Source organism: Oncorhynchus kisutch, linkage group LG13 (assembly GCF_002021735.2).
Source record: "Oncorhynchus kisutch isolate 150728-3 linkage group LG13, Okis_V2, whole genome shotgun sequence".
Classification (NCBI taxonomy): domain Eukaryota; kingdom Metazoa; phylum Chordata; class Actinopteri; order Salmoniformes; family Salmonidae; genus Oncorhynchus; species Oncorhynchus kisutch.
The window spans coordinates 8,703,151-8,720,237 of NC_034186.2; the positions used below are offsets into that span (position 1 = coordinate 8,703,151).

The 17,087-nt window shown below is 40.6% G+C and overlaps 1 long non-coding RNA gene across 1 annotated transcript; it reads right to left on the minus strand.

Annotated features, from left to right (window-relative positions):
- Positions 1 to 5,854: 5,854 nt before the first annotated feature.
- On the minus strand, positions 5,855 to 8,685 carry LOC116353032 (uncharacterized). The gene is made up of 3 exons (XR_004202319.1): positions 8,604 to 8,685; positions 8,192 to 8,282; positions 5,855 to 6,036 (listed from the first exon to the last, which is right to left on the minus strand). It is a non-coding gene; the product is annotated as an uncharacterized LOC116353032 (long non-coding RNA).
- Positions 8,686 to 17,087: the final 8,402 nt, after the last annotated feature.

Here is a 17,087-nt window from a genome sequence, read left to right on the forward strand (position 1 = left end):
GTCACGTAAATTGCTACCTCTCCTATATACTATAAGTGGTGAGTTCTCACATTCAGCTGGAACAGCTGGGTATGATGATTAAACATGCCAGTGTTTCATGACAGCACTTCCTATTTTTCTCGAGTTCTAAGTATATGTGGTGGAACCGTGGTAAACATTACAGAATGTTGTTTAGCTCTAGTGGGTCTTTTTTTGTAGAAGTGAATCTCCTGTTTTCCTTTGGTCTAAAAAAATGTACCTTTGTAGGGTGCCGTCTTTCGGATGGGATGTTAAACGGGTATCCTGACTCTCTGAGGTCATTAAAGATCCCATGGCACTTATCGTAAGAGTAGGGGTGTTAACCCTGGTGTCCTGGCTAAATTCCCAATCTGGCCCTCCAACCATCATGGTCACCTAATAATCCCCAGTTTACAATTGGCTCATTCATCCCCCTCCTCTCCCCTGTAATTATTCCCCAGGTCGTTGCTGTAAATGAGAACGTGTTCTCAGTCAACTTACCTGGTTAAATAACAGATAAATAAACAATAGTTGGTGGGGGTTTTATTTTGAAAGGACAGCAGGTGCAGGTACTTAACTTGTAAAGATCTCCTCAATTTAAGGTATGGTTTGTCTCTTGTATGATCTAAATTTATATTGTTTTATGATGATACCATCTATCTTCTCATATTTGTGCAAATATTTATAAAACAGAAAGTGGACACAATTCAATGGATATCAATCAACAAAGAGGTAAGAATATGTTGGCTTTAAGAATATGTTGAAGGCTTGCTGTATTGGGTGCAGATGACTGAACTGCTCACTTTTGTGTCTGTAGGTATACAGACAAGGAAGCATACAAAGGTATGTTAATTGGTATTGGTATGTTATGCTGATCACATGTACCATCCTCCTGCCTTACCTCTTCAATGAATATCCCATAGGCCTCTACATTATGGACAAGGTAGGTGTATGAAAACTATTATCAAAACAGTTACATTGATTACCATTTACCACAAAAGCCAAGGTATTCTTTGGAGTTGGAGGCCATGGAAGGAGTGTTTTATGGCATTGAAGCTCGTTTGGAGGTTTGTTAACACAGTGTCTAAAGAAGGGCCAGATTTATACAGAATGGTGTCGTCTGCGTAGAGGTGGATCAGAGAATCACCAGCAGCAAGAGCGACATCATTGATGTATATAGAGAAGAGTCGGCCCGAGAATTGAACCCTGTGGCACCCCCATAGAGACTGCCAGAGGTCCAGACAACAGGCCCTCCGATTTGACACACTGAACTCTATCTGAGAAGTAGTTGGTGAACCAGGCGTGGTAGTCATTTGAGAAACCAAAGCTATTGAGTCTGCCGATAAGAATGATGTGATTGACAGTATAAATACTGTCATGAGCATGTTCTGTTAATCATCTGTAATTACACAGATTCACAGACCCCCCCCCCCCCCTCTGATGAATATAACATAGTATTATTATTACTAATAATCATAATAATAGGGGGGGGGGGGGGGTCAGGAAATGAACCCCAAAAGATTCTTTAAAAGGGGTCATCGAGGATCCATTAAAAGTTTTTTTTAAAGAATTTATAGGGGTTCCCCCAGAGTTCTGTGTACTGGAAAAAGATCTATTGGACAAATTATTTCATGATTTGGTGCTCAGGACCATGTTTCATCTTTATTCTCCCCCACAATGAAATTGAGGAGGGGACTGTGGATCTGTCTCAGTCTTAGTTCGTATGTTCTTTCATCACACGCAATATCTCAGACAGCACTGGCACGATTTAGTGAATGATGCATCTTGCCATAGAGATCCGGCATTTACAAAATTATACTGATTGGCCAGATGGTGGCAATATAACAAGCGATTGAAATGAAAACTTTGAAAGGTCATGCCCCTAACCAGGGTTGGGTAGGTTACTTTCTAAATGTAATCCCTTACAGTTACTAATTACCTGTCCAAAATTGTAATCAGTAACGTAACTTTTGGATTACCTAAACACTGATTACATTCTGCTAATTTTAGATTACTTTCCCCTTAAGAGACAATAGAAGAAGACAAAAATTTATGTTACCAATTGAACAACATCTATTGCAGGATAAATCAATGTTAAAGTTTACATAGCTGGCCATATATGGATGCTACATTTTACTTTATGGGTTGGTTATGTAGGTTTCTGCTAACCCATCGCTTTCTACTACATATAATAATGTGATTAAATGATAAGACTTTGGTTTTTAATGTAAAGATATCAGAATTCCATTCATTCCAATAAATGTTATACCCCTTGATCTTCAAGAATAGGACTTGGAAATATAGAAGTATAGACAAGTGAAATGCTGCACTCATGGAACGGCATGCTTTGCCAGGAGTGTGCAAAGCTGTCATCAAGGCAAAGGGTGGCTACTTTAAAGAATATAAAATATATGTTGATTTGCTTAACACTTTTTTGGTTACTACATGATTCCTAAGTGTTATTTCATAGTTTTGATGTCTTCAGTATTATTCTACAATGTAAAAATCAAGAAAAACCCTTGAATGTGTAGGTGTGTCCAAACTTTCGACTGTGTATATAATTTATAAGTAAAATAATGGATGTAGCAACTAGAGATAGACTTAAAGGGGCAATCAACAGTTGGAATGGATGTAGCAACTAGAGATAGACTTAAAGGGGCAATCAACAGTTGGAATGGATGTAGCAACTAGAGATAGACTTAAAGGGGCAATCAACAGTTTGAGCAATCAAAGCCCCACTGTTATTCCATAGCCTGGGATCTGCACTATGCAGCTGTTATTCCATAGCCTGGGATCTGCACTATGCAGCTGTTATTCCATAGCCTGGGATCTGCACTATGCAGCTGTTATTCCATAGCCTGGGATCTGCACTATGCAGCTGTTATTCCATAGCCTGGGATCTGCACTATGCAGCTGTTATTCCATAGCCTGGGATCTGCACTATGCAGCTGTTATTCCATAGCCTGGGATCTGCACTATGCAGCTGTTATTCCATAGCCTGGGATCTGCACTATGCAGCTGTTATTCCATAGCCTGGGATCTGCACTATGCAGCTGTTATTCCATAGCCTGGGATCTGCACTATGCAGCTGTTATTCCATAGCCTGGGATCTGCACTATGCAGCTGTTATTCCATAGCCTGGGATCTGCACTATGCAGCTGTTATTCCATAGCCTGGGATCTGCACTATGCAGCTGTTATTCCATAGCCTGGGATCTGCACTATGCAGCTGTTATTCCATAGCCTGGGATCTGCACTATGCAGCTGTTATTCCATAGCCTGGGATCTGCACTATGCAGCTGTTATTCCATAGTCTGGGATCTGCACTATGCAGCTGTTATTCCATAGCCTGGGATCTGCACTATGCAGCTGTTATTCCATAGTCTGGGATCTGCACTATGCAGCTGTTATTCCATAGCCTGGGATCTGCACTATGCAGCTGTTATTCCATAGCCTGGGATCTGCACTATGCAGCTGTTATTCCATAGCCTGGGATCTGCACTATGCAGCTGTTATTCCATAGCCTGGGATCTGCACTATGCAGCTGTTGCAAGAGCCCATGTTTAACTGGTTGTCCACTGGTTTCAAAAACAATGATTGACAGGCAGCTTACACTTCTTTAATTCATCCATTATTGGGTTCCAATACACATTTAGATTTGTGAACAGCCATCCACAACAACCACAATCCGTAAAGCGCAAATAGCTAAATGAGAGAGAAGCAGTTTGATTCACATCAATGCGCTATGTAGATCAATAATAAGTGATATCCGTATCGCCGTTATCCTTACCTCGAAGTGTTTATTCAAGTTGGATAATCTTTAGATGACGACAGCAGTCACACCATTGGAAGACATACATTAGCTTGGACTGTAGCCTACAAAAGCCTCTTCCTGCTGTTTTCCCGCGATCCATCAAACAAATTTGGTATGTCATCATAGTGGTCTCTGACTTGTGGTCTCTGACTTGTGGTCAGTCTCGCTCAGGTGCAACAAACATTTGCGTCTTTTTTTCAAAGATGATTTGAATGTCATTGAGAAAATAGAGGTGTCAAATATGTTTTTTTTCCGCAAACATCCTTTTCCGAATTTCAAAGTAATCCTCAAAGTAATCATCTAGTTTTTCAAAAGTATCTGTAATCGGATTACAATATTTTTTTGCAGGTAATGTAACGGATTACAGTTTTTGTAATCCCTTACATGTACAGGATTACATGTAACCCGTTACTCCCCAACCCTGCCCCTAACCCCAACCCCACCCCTAACCCCGCCCCTAACCCCAACCCCAACCCCGTCCCTAACCCCAACCCTGCCCCTAACCCCAACCCCGCCCCTAACCCCGACCCCGCCCCTAACCCCACCCCTGGCACAAATGCATAAATCAGTCAAGGATATTCGTATTGTAACAAAATTTGGCACACATGTTGTAAACACTGTCAAGATTCAAAATATGAAAGAACATTCATATCAACCACACGGTGGTGGTATAACAGGCACATGTTTATCTATTGACTTACCAAGTGTGGAAATACGCCATTTATAAAATTACACTGTTCGGCCCTACGGGGGGCGCTATAGTAATCAACTGTCGGTATGTTTGTCACACACAATATCTCAGACACCACTGGCTTGATTGTGATTAAACTTGGGTGAATGATGTGTCATGCCATAGAGATCAGTCATTTACAACATTTGTGGGGGGGGCATGTTCTCCTATCTTATTGTATGCATTACTGTATTCTCCTATCTTACTGTATGCATTACTGTATTCTCCTATCTTACTGTATGCATTACTGCATTAAAGTGCAGGTTTCACAGACCCAGATGGGGATGCTTGCAAGTCGAATAACACCATCCAAACTGTGAAGCACAGGGGTGCCAGCATCATGTTGTGCTGGTGCTTTGCTGCAGGAGGGACTGGTGCACTTCACAAAATAGACGGCTTCATGAGAAAGGAAAATTATGTGGATATATTGAAGCATCATCTCAAGACATCAGTCAGGAAGTTAAAAGCTTCCAAATGGACAATAACCCTAGGCATACTTTGAAAGTTGTGGCAAAATGGCCTAAGGACAACAAAGTCAAGGTATTGGAGTGACCATCACAAAGCCCTGACCACAATCCCATAGAAAATTTGTGGGCAGAACTGAAAAGGCCTACCAACCTGACTAAGTTACACCAGCTCTTCAGGAGGAATGGGCCAAAATTCACACAACTTATTGTGGGAAGCTTGTGGAAGGCTACCCAAAACTTTTGACCCAAGTTAAACAATTTAAAGGCAATGCTACAAAATACTAATTGAGTGTATGTAAACTTCTGACCCACTGGGAATGTGGTGAAATAAATAAAAGCTGAAATAAATCATTCTCTCTACTATTAGTTTGCCATTTCACATTCTTAAAATAAAGTGGTGATCCTATCTGACCTATGACAGGGACTTTTTACTAGGATTACATTTCAGGAATTGTGAAAAACTGAGTTTAAATGTATTTGGCTAAGGTGTATGTAATCTTCCGACTTCAACTGGATATATATATTTTTTTAAACAGCCAGTGTTTTGATGTCAAAAGGTTTTTATCATATTTCAGTCTTATGTGATGTATATAAAGACTAATATTGGGATGCAAACTCAATGTAATACATTTCATCTCTATATCTGACATGGTAAAGGTGTCTTCTTTTTTAAAGTACATAACCATGTGTGTGAAGTGTATATTTGTGTCTAAGTAGATTTGTTTAAGACTACCAAGAAACACTCTGTGTGGCCTGATTTAGCCCACTGCAGTAAAAGGTTAATCAAGGCAAGTATCTTAATTTAATATTCTGTTTACTTTGAAGGAAAAATGACCACACAACCACGTTGGTCTCTGTATTTTATTCATTAGGCTATGAACAAAGTGTTACGTCAATGACATTCTCAATGGACTCCCAAGAAACCTATTTACTAAGTGTGCTTGCTGCAGCATCTGTAGAAGCAGCACCAGCAGCCAGTCCAACAAACAGGCAGCAACCTTCTATGAAATTATTCAGGAAGTCATCTGCCTATAAGGAGAAAGACAAACAAAAAACAAATGAATATGGAGTGCATCTCATGAAGCATTAATTAGAATATTCTCTCATTATACTGTCATGGCCTAGGGACTAAACACCTCCCTCTGCAACTGGATCCTACTCCCTGTTCACCAATGACTGCATGACAAAGCACGACTTCAACACCATCCTTATGTCTGCTGACGACACAACAGTGTCCACACTGCCTGATCTCCGACAACGACGAGACAGACTATAGGGAGGAGGTCAGAGACCAGGCAGTGTGGTGCCAGGATAGCAACCTCTCCCTCAACGTTATCAAGACAAAGGAGATGATTGTGGACGACAAGAAAAGGAGGACCAAGCACGTCCTGATTCTCATCGACAGGGCTGTAGTGGAGCAGGTTGAGAGCTTCAAGTTCCTTGGTGTCCACATCACTAACAAACTATCATTGTCAAAACACACCAAGACAGTCGTGAACAGGGCAGGACAACACCTATTCCCCCCCAGGAGACTGAAAAGATTTGGCATGGGTCTTAAGATCCTCAAAATGTTCTACAGCTGCACAATCGAGAGCATCTTGACTGGTTGCATCACCGTCTGGTATGGCAACTACTCGACCTCCGACCACAAGGCACTACAGAGGGTAGTGCGTACGGCCCAATAGATCACTGGGGCCAAGCTTTCTGCCATCCAGGACCTCTATACCAGGCGGTGTCAAAGGAAGGCCCTAAAAATTGTCAAAGACTCCAGCCACCCTAGTCGTAGACTGTTCTCTCTGCTACCGCACGGCAAGCGGTACCGAAGCACCAAGTCTAGAACCAATAGGCTTCATAACAGCTTCTACCAAGAGCCATAAGACTCCTAAACAGCTAATCAAATGGCTACCCGGACTATTTGCATTGTCCCCCCGCACCCATTTTTACGCTGCTGCTACTCTCCGTTTATTAGCTATTTACATATTTAGCTATGTACATATTACCTCAATTACCTCGACTAACCTGTGGCCACACATATTGACTCTGTACCGGTACCCCCTGTATATAGCCTCGCTACTGTTATTTTTATTGTTGCTCCTTAATTATTTGTTATTTTCATTTTATTTCTTATTTATTTTGTATTTTATTTTATATATTTTTTTACTTCAGTTAATTTTAGTAAACACTTTCTGAAAACTTTTTTTCTTAAAACGGCATTGTTGGTTAAGGGCTTGTAAGTAAGCATTTCACTGTAAGGTCGACACCTGTTGTATTAGGCGCATGTGACAAATACAATTTGATATGATTTGCTGTGAAGAATGTTTAAGCGCATCGAAAAAACAAGATGTGGCCCAAGATGAGTTTACTCTCATCAGTTGTTGGCCTCAAGCCCAGAAATGATTTCAGACATGTGTCAGAGGGAAACATACTAAACCAGCTTGCAAGCATAACGTATATATATTGAGGGGTAGTAATGTTCCACCATAGTGTGCACATGGAGGAGTAATTGTGTGTTTTGATGATAAGAGAAATAAAGACAGAGAGAGCACAGCAGATGCTGTAGCTGATTGAATATGTTAAAAAGTTCTGACTATGGACCATGTTGATATCAGTTTTACTCTGCTGTTAGGGGCAGCAGGTAGCCTAGTGGTTAGAGCATTGGGCCAGTACTCTGCTGTTAGGGGCGGCAGGTAGCCTAGTGGTTAGAGCATTGGGCCAGTACTCTGCTGTTAGGGGCAGCAGGTAGCCTAGTTGTTAGAGCATTGGGCCAGTACTCTGCTGTTAGGGGAAGCAGGTAGCCTAGTGGTTAGAGCATTGGGCCAGTACTCTGCTGTTAGGGGCAGCAGGTAGCCTAGTTGTTAGAGCATTGGGCCAGTACTCTGCTGTTAGGGGAAGCAGGTAGCCTAGTGGTTAGAGCATTGGGCCAGTACTCTGCTGTTAGGGGTAGCAGGTAGCCTAGTGGTTAGAGCATTGGGCCAGTACTCTGCTGTTAGGGGTAGCAGGTAGCCTAGTGGTTAGAGCATTGGGCCAGTACTCTGCTGTTAGGGGTAGCAGGTAGTCTAGTGGTTAGAGCATTGGGCCAGTACTCTGCTGTTAACATTTGACTTCAGATTATGTTTACACCCTGCCCCAATTATGGAATTGGAATATAGGCTACCACAAATACATTTATAGACAAACATCATACCTTGAACTACCAAATGGATGAGCTTTTCATTTCCAATGTACAGGGCCCAGTGTTTGTATCGACCTCTGTTGATCTCAATCATGTCACCAAACTGCATTTAAGAATAAGGTGGGTAAGAGAATGTTTAATTATGTAACCCCCTCCCCCACATACACACACACACACACACACACACAGTCCTGTTTGGCTAAAATATTTTCTCTCACCCCTAACCCTAATTCTAACCCTAATCCCCCAATAAATTGCCTTTTTCCTTGTGGGGACTGGTAAAATGTCCCCAGCTTGGTCAAATTGTTTGTTTACTATTCTGGTCCCCGCAATTATAGTTAAACATGTCCACACACACACACCTTTTATGGTACTGTTGATTAATAGTAATTAGTATTAGTGAAAGATCAGTAGCAGTACTTACTGTGGGAGCGGGAAGAGCCATGTTTTGCATGTGAACGTCTCACTGTTGATTGTGCGAGGTGAAAAAAACACTTGCCCTTATATTACAAGATCCAAACCAACATCCTGTTATTCAACTTAACTCTTTGAGACCCAAGCGCGTTTGCAACCAGCTCTACCTCTGGTTTTGAATGTTTGTTTCTCAATAAAATGACCTACAAGCAGTGAGGGCAGTAAGCTATACCAATCCCCCCAAACAACAAAACCATACACCTGACGACTACGTGTAGCTACGGCTGAACGCTTTGTTTAGATATGATCAAATAGACCAGCTAAAGTCATCCTACCATTACAAGTCTGTATACTATAGACCAGCTAGACTGTATACTATAGACCAGCTAAAGTCATCCTACCATTACAAGTCTGTGTACTATAGACCAGCTGAAGTCATCCTACCATTACAAGTCTGTGTACTATAGACCAGCTGAAGTCATCCTACCATTACAAGACTGTATACTGTAGACCAGCTAAAGTCACCTTACCATTACAAGACTGTATACTGTAGACCAGCTAAAGTCATCCAAAATAAACTATAAATTATCGACTTGAGCTCTGTAAAAGTAAACAAGAAAGAAGTGCAGAGTGTTTGTCTTTAAATTGAATCCTATTCCCTTTATAGTGCACTACTTTTGTTCAGGGCCCATAGGGCTCTGGTCAAAACTAGTGCACTATATAGGGAATATGATGTCATTTTGGACACACAGTTGTTTTTTCTTCAGTGAGAACCAATTCCTAGACGGATTCCCCCCCGCCAGTGAGTTCTGACTTAAGCAACAGGAGGGTTCTAGTTATGTTGTCCACCCAGCTTCAGTCCTCAGACAGAGATAGAGGGTGATTGTGCTCACCAGTCATAGCACACAAGTTCCATCTCTAGCTCCCAGCAGCTCCTCCAACCTGTCCTACCGTAGGGCAGGGCAGAGGTGGGTTGTGTTCATTGGGTGTGTAACGTCAGAAAACAGACTGAAACATATTAACCATGTGTAGTATGTGCAAAATATGTCTTATATTTCTCATATGACTCTCCGTAGGATTGCTTTGCAAGATAAGCTGTTATCTTGGCTAATGGGGAAAGATCTACTTACAGTGCCTTAGGAAAGTATTCAGACCCCTTGACTTTTTCCACATTTTCTTACATTACAGCCTTATTCTAAAATGAATTAATTGTTTCTGCCCTCATCAATCTACACACAATACCACATGATGACATCACAATACCACATGATGACATCACAATACCACATGATGACAAAGCAAAAAACAGGTTTTTAGAATTTTTTGCAATTTTATTACAAATAAAAACCTTAAAATATCACATTTACATAAATATTCAGACGCTTTACTCAGTACTTTCTTGAAGCACCTTTGGCAGTGATTACAGCCTTGAGACTTCTTGGGTATGATGCTACAGGCTTGCCACACCTGTATTCAGGGAGTTTCTCTCATTCTTCTCTGCAGATTCCCTAAAGCTCTGTCAGGTAGAATGGGGAGTGTCGCTGCACAGCTATTTTTAGGTCTCTCCAGGGATGTTAGATTGTTTCAAGTCCGGGCTCCGGCTGGGCTACCTCAAGGACATTTAGAGACTTGTCCTGAAGCCACTTCTGCATTGTCTTGGCTGTGTGCTTAGGGTTATTGCCCTGTTGGAAGGTGAACCTTCACCCCAGTCTGAGGTCCTGAGCACTCTGGAGCAGGTTTTCTTCAAGGATCACTCTGTACTTTGCTACATTCATCTTTCCCTCGATCCTGACTGGTCTCCCAGTCCCTGCCGCTGAAAAACATCCCCACAGCGTGATGCTGCCACCACCTTGCTTCACCGTAGAGATGGTGCCAGGTTTCCTCCAGACGTGACGCCTGGCATTCAGTCCAAAGAGTTCAATCTTGGTTTCATCAGACCAGATAATCTTGTTTCTAATGGTCTGAGAGTCTTTTTAGGTACCTTTTTGCAAACTCCAAGTGGGCTGTCATGTGCCTTTTACTGAGGAGTGGCTTCCGTCTGACCACTCTACCATAAACTTCTTCCATTTAAGAAGGATGGAGGCCACTGTGTTCTAGGGGACTTTCAAGGCTGCAGAAATGATTTGGTACCCTTCCCCATACCTGTACCTCGACACAATCCTGTCTCAGAGCTCTACAGACAATTCCTTCGACCTCATGGCTTGGTTTTCGCTCTGGCGTGCACTGTCAACCGTGGGACCACTCCAATCAAGTTTCTAGAAACATCTCAAGGATTTTTTGCCATGAAGCTCTATACAACCCTAGACAATCTTCTATTTTAACAAGCCATGTCTCGTCATGGCTTGTTAAAATAAAATTTACATTAAAAAAAAAACGTTCTTGGCACAAAATATATTTGGGGTGAATCAGACATATGTGCGATTCCATACCCCTGGGTGCAATTTCTCCAAACTTTAATGATTTGTAGGTCAAGAACAGATTAACATATCCCAACATTATTTGACATTAAGTTTTTTTTATTTTACCTTAATTTAAATAAGCAAGTCAGTTAAGAACAAATTGTTATTTACAATGACAGCCTAGGAACAGTGGGTTAACTGCCTTGTTCAGGGGCAGAAAGACAGATTTTTAACTCGTCAGCTCGAGGATCCGATCTAGCAACCTTTCGGTTACTGTCCCAACGCTCTAACTACTAGGCTACCTGCCTTAACTAAGGGGTCCTAATTAAGTCATGATTGCGAACATTACTAGCAAACGTCGCTGTTGCCCAAAAATATGGGACCTGTTCATCAGAGGTCAACGTTACAGAACGGTCATTTGCAAATGTTTTGTGTAGAGGTATAAATAAAATCGTGTCTGCGGTACAAACTATAACAAAACTTCAAAATTGACCAGGAACATACCGATTGAGTATGACTTTTATTGTCATCTAATGAATGTATGCCCTATACATATTTGTGCAGTTCATTGACCTGAGAATTGTTCATGTTACTAAACTAAAGCTTAATATCTTATTTTAACTCTGAAGATCTCTTTGGTCGCCACAGAGTTATTTATTTTCTGGGCCGTTATGTGTGGAACAATACACATAATTCCCTGCATTTAGATATTCTAGTACCTTAAATGATTGATTGCAGACTTTTTTGAATGTGTATTTTGTGTTTTATTATGGTCTGTTTTATTTGTAATGTACAGTACCAGCCAAATGTTTGGACACACCTACAATACTCATTCCAGGGTTTTTATTCATTTGTACTATTTTCTACATTGTAGAATAATTAGTGAAGACATCAAAACTATGAAAAAACTACATAACTCATTAAAATAAAATAATAGTCTAGAATTATGCGGACCGAAATACAGAAACTACTAGATTATTGGTAATTTCTTATTCAATAATTTACCTCGCTTTCACTTTAAAATAGCTAGCTAGCTACCTCCAAAATAAGCAGTTATGTTTATTTGTACTAATAGCCCAAACTCAGAGAGCATTGAGTTAAGGGATTCAGAAGGGGCTTGGCATTAATGTAGTTCAACGAGTTTATGCTAATAGTACATAAAAACATTGTGCTAATTTGTACATATAGTACATCCTTAATGAGAGACTGGGTTGTGCTGCAGCAGTCTCAGCACCCCTACTTATCTCATCTCTGACTAAAGCAGTTATTAATCACAATACAATGTACCTCATTTGATTGGCCAATAGAGGGGGCCATGTAGACAGTACATATGTTCAGTCAGTGATCTAACATCAAGCCAGTCCTCAAGTCTTCTCAGGACTTGTTTGGGGTTTGTAATATTCAACATTTTCAGAGATATAACATGGCTACATGCATAAAATACTAATCAGGAGCTATTTATTCTCACTGGCACATTGATGACCGTACACAGCCAGATGACCCTGTTGGTCATCTGAAAACCTGTTGTACAGAACATTTAACAGAATATCTCATGATTTGGGACTCAGGACCTTAACATTTGTCATCTTTATTTACTGTAGATAAAGATCTTCATCTTGTTTGTTTTTTCCATTTATGTTTTGAGGTTGGACTTTAGCGTGTAGTGCGTCACCTCGTTAGTCAGCACAGTCATCACCTTCAGTTGGCTAGAAACAACATTGCTTTATCTGATCTTCCCTGATTTTGTTATGCTAAACTTTTTGGTTTGATTCCTGTCTTTAAGTTTGGTGTGGGTTTTTCTTTGGCCTCTTCTTGGGTGAATTTAGTGGGCTCTCACAGTAGGTGTCTGTTAGGTTCCAGTTGTTGTTGCTAGGCAACTTTCAGTGGACATCCCCCATGAGTGTCTTTCAGAACCCCTCCTAAAACCACACCTGTTTAGTTTTGGTTGATGGTCAGTGACTCTTTGTTAGTCCTCCCCTTCCGTTGGAGCCACATTATTTGTTTTTCTTGCTGGGGAACGTAACAACATTGATGTCATCAAAAACCTTTTATGCTACTGTATGCAAGAAACAAAAGTTCAGAACATTTAAAGGTGGTTTTCACAGACCCAGATTAAGCCTAGATCTGGACTAAGAATCGCTTTCAATAAATATTTCCCATTGACCCTGTTATTCAGTCAAGGAGTAGGTTTAATCTGGGTCAGACAATCCAGCCTTAAAAGTACAAATGGACTAATACATTGACAGAATATTTGGTAACAGTTTACATGAAAATAGTCAATGTAGAGCTAATGAACAGAAAGTAGCCTGATACATAACTGTCACGGTTTTCCTCCTCTTCATCTGAAGAGGAGAGGCGAGAAGAATCGGAGGACCAATATGCAGCATGGTAAGTGTCCATGGTTCTTTCAATAAGAAAATCTCAACATGAACACATATACAAAACAAGACACATGAAAACCCAAAACAGTCCCGTGTGGCACAAACACTGACACAGGAAACAATCACCCACAAAATACCCAAAGAATATGGCTGCCTAAATATGGCTCCCAATCAGAGACAACGATAAACACCTGCCTCTGATTGAGAACCACTCCAGGCAACCATAGACTTACCTAGACAACTAAACTGAACACTAATCTAACAAACCCCTAGACAAGACGAAACCCAATAAATCACCCATGTCACACCCTGGCCTAACCAAAATAATAAAGAGAACACAGATAACTAAGGCCAGGTTGTGACAGTAACCTAAAAATCAATTATTCAAATACTTCTGTTTGCTTTGAGGGGAAAATGACAACACAACCACATTGGCTTTTGATATTGTATTTTATTAATTTAACTATGGAAGACCATCTGACATTACTGACATTTCTCCATGGACTCATGGGACAGCCAATAACCCTATTTTCTAACATGGCTACAAACACCACTTCCACTGCTACTATCATCACTTCCACTCATATTATCACCACTTCTACTGATACTACACCACTTCCACTGATACAATCACCACTTCCACTGATACTATCACCACTTCCACTGATACTATCACCACTTCCACTCATACTATCACCACTTCCACTGCTACTATCACCACTTCCACTGCTACTATCACCACTTCCACTGAAACGAACACCACTTCCACTGATACTGTCACCACTTCCACTGCTACTATCACCACTTCCACTGCTACTATCACCACTTCCACTGCTACTATCACCACTGCTCCAGAAGCCAGTGCACCAAGCCCACCTGTAAACATGCCTTGTGCCTAATCCTCTAACTTCTCTATTGTAACGTGCCTTTACAGGAACCGCTGGGTGAGCTACTGTTGGAGAAGCAGGTCCGTCTACAAACAGAAGGGAAAAAGGAGTGTGTGTGTTGAGAGAGAGAGAGAGAGAGAGAGAGAGAGAGAGAGAGAGAGAGAACATCAAATGCTGAAGCTGATTAAGTTTAAAAAGTTCTGACTCAAACGTTCTTGTTCAGAAGTCAGTTTAACTATGCTGTTCAGAAGTCAGTTTAACTATGCTGTTCAGAAGTCAGTTTTATTATGCTGTTCAGAAGTCAGTTTTACTGTGCTGTTCAGAAGTCAGTTGTACTATGCTGTTCAGAAGTCAGTTTTATTATGCTGTTCAGAAGTCAGTTGTACTATGCTGTTCAGAAGTCAGTTTTACTATGCTGTTCAGAAGTCAGTTCTGTCCAAAACTATACTGTTAAGATTTAACTTCGGATTATGTTTACATTCTCCCCCAGTTGTGGCATTGTAATGAACCATAAATACATTTCCAGAAAAACATCCACATTAATGATCTCTCCATGTCCAATGTCCACAACCCAGTGGTTGTATGTACCCCTGTTTATCTCAATCATGTCACCAATCTCCATCTAAGTTTAAGGTGGGAAAGAATATATATATGTACAGTACCAGTCAAAAGTTTGGACACACCTTTACTAATTTCTACATTGTAGAATAACAGTGAAGACCTCAAAACTATGAAATAACACATATGGAATCATGTAGTAACCAAAAAAGTGTTAAACAAATCAAAATATATTTTATATTTGAGATTCTTCAAAGTAGCCACCCTTTGTCTTGTTGACAGCTTTACACACTCATGGCATTCTCTCAACCAGCTTCATGAGGTACAGTGCCTTGCGAAAGTATTCGGCCCCCTTGAACTTTGTGACCTTTTCCCACATTTCAGGCTTCAAACATAAAGATATAAAACTGTATTTTTTTGTGAAGAATCAACAACAAGTGGGACACAATCATGAAGTGGAACGACATTTATTGGATATTTCAAACTTGTTTAACAAATCAAAAACGGAAAAATTGGACGTGCAAAATTATTCAGCCCCCTTAAGTTAATACTTTGTAGCGCCACCTTTTGCTGCGATTACAGCTGTAAGTCGCTTGGGGTATGTCTCTATCAGTTTTGCACATCGAGAGACTGAAATGTTTTCCCATTCCTCCTTGCAAAACAGCTCGAGCTCAGTGAGGTTGGATGGAGAGCATTTGTGAACAGCAGTTTTCAGTTCTTTCCACAGATTCTCGATTGGATTCATGTCTGGACTTTGACTTGGCCATTCTAACACCTGAATATGTTTATTTTTGAACCATTCCATTGTAGATTTTGCTTTGTATTTTGGATCATTGTCTTGTTGGAAGACAAATCTCCGTCCCAGTCTCAGGTCTTTTGCAGACTCCATCAGGTTTTCTTCCAGAATGGTCCTGTATTTGGCTCCATCCATCTTCCCATCAATTTTAACCATCTTCCCTGTCCCTGCTGAAGAAAAGCAGGCCCAAACCATGATGCTGCCACCACCATGTTTGACAGTGGGGATGGTGTGTTCAGGGTGATGAGCTGTGTTGCTTTTACGCCAAACATAACGTTTTGCATTGTTGCCAAAAAGTTCCATTTTGGTTTCATCTGACCAGAGCACCTTCTTCCACATGTTTGGTGTGTCTCCCAGGTGGCTTGTGGCAAACTTTAAACAACACTTTTTATGGATATCTTTAAGAAATGGCTTTCTTCTTGCCACTCTTCCATAAAGGCCAGATTTGTGCAATATACGACTGATTGTTGTCCTATGGAAAGAGTCTCCCACCTCAGCTGTAGATCTCTGCAGTTCATCCAGAGTGATCATGGGCCTCTTGGCTGCATCTCTGATCAGTCTTCTCCTTGTATGAGCTGAAAGTTTAGAGGGACGGCCAGGTCTTGGTAGATTTGCAGTGGTCTGATACTCCTTCCATTTCAATATTATCGCTTGCACAGTGCTCCTTGGGATGTTTAAAGCTTGGGAAATCTTTTTGTATCCAAATCCGGCTTTAAACTTCTTCACAACAGTATCTCGGACCTGCCTGGTGTGTTCCTTGTTCTTCATGATGCTCTCTGCGCTTTTAACGGACCTCTGAGACTATCACAGTGCAGGTGCATTTATACGGAGACTTGATTACACACAGGTGGATTATATTTATCATCATTAGTCATTTAGGTCAACATTGGATCATTCATAGATCCTCACTGAACTTCTGGAGAGAGTTTGCTGCACTGAAAGTAAAGGGGCTGAATAATTTTGCACGCCCAATGTTTCAGTTTTTGATTTGTTAAAAAAGTTTGAAATATCCAATAAATGTCGTTCCACTTCATGATTGTGTCCCACTTGTTGTTGATTCTTCACAAAAAAAATACAGTTTTATATCTTTATGTTTGAAGCCTGAAATGTGGCAAAAGGTCGCAAAGTTCAAGGGGGCCGAATACTTTCGCAAGGCACTGTATTCTACAATGTAGAAAATATTTTTTTAAATAAGAAAAACCCTTGAATGAGTAGGTATGTCAAAACTTTTAACTGGTACTGTATATATATCTTCTTTTTTTAAACATAATTCCACTTTGACATTATGGGGTAATGTGTGTAGATAAGTGACACAAAATCTAAATGTAATACATTTTAAATTCAGGCTGTAACACAACAAAATGTGGAAAAAGTCAAGGGGTGTGAATACTTTCAAGGGGTGTGAATATTTCAGTTTTCTGTGATGTATGTAAAGTGCAATATTGGGATGCAAACTCAAAATGTAAAACATTT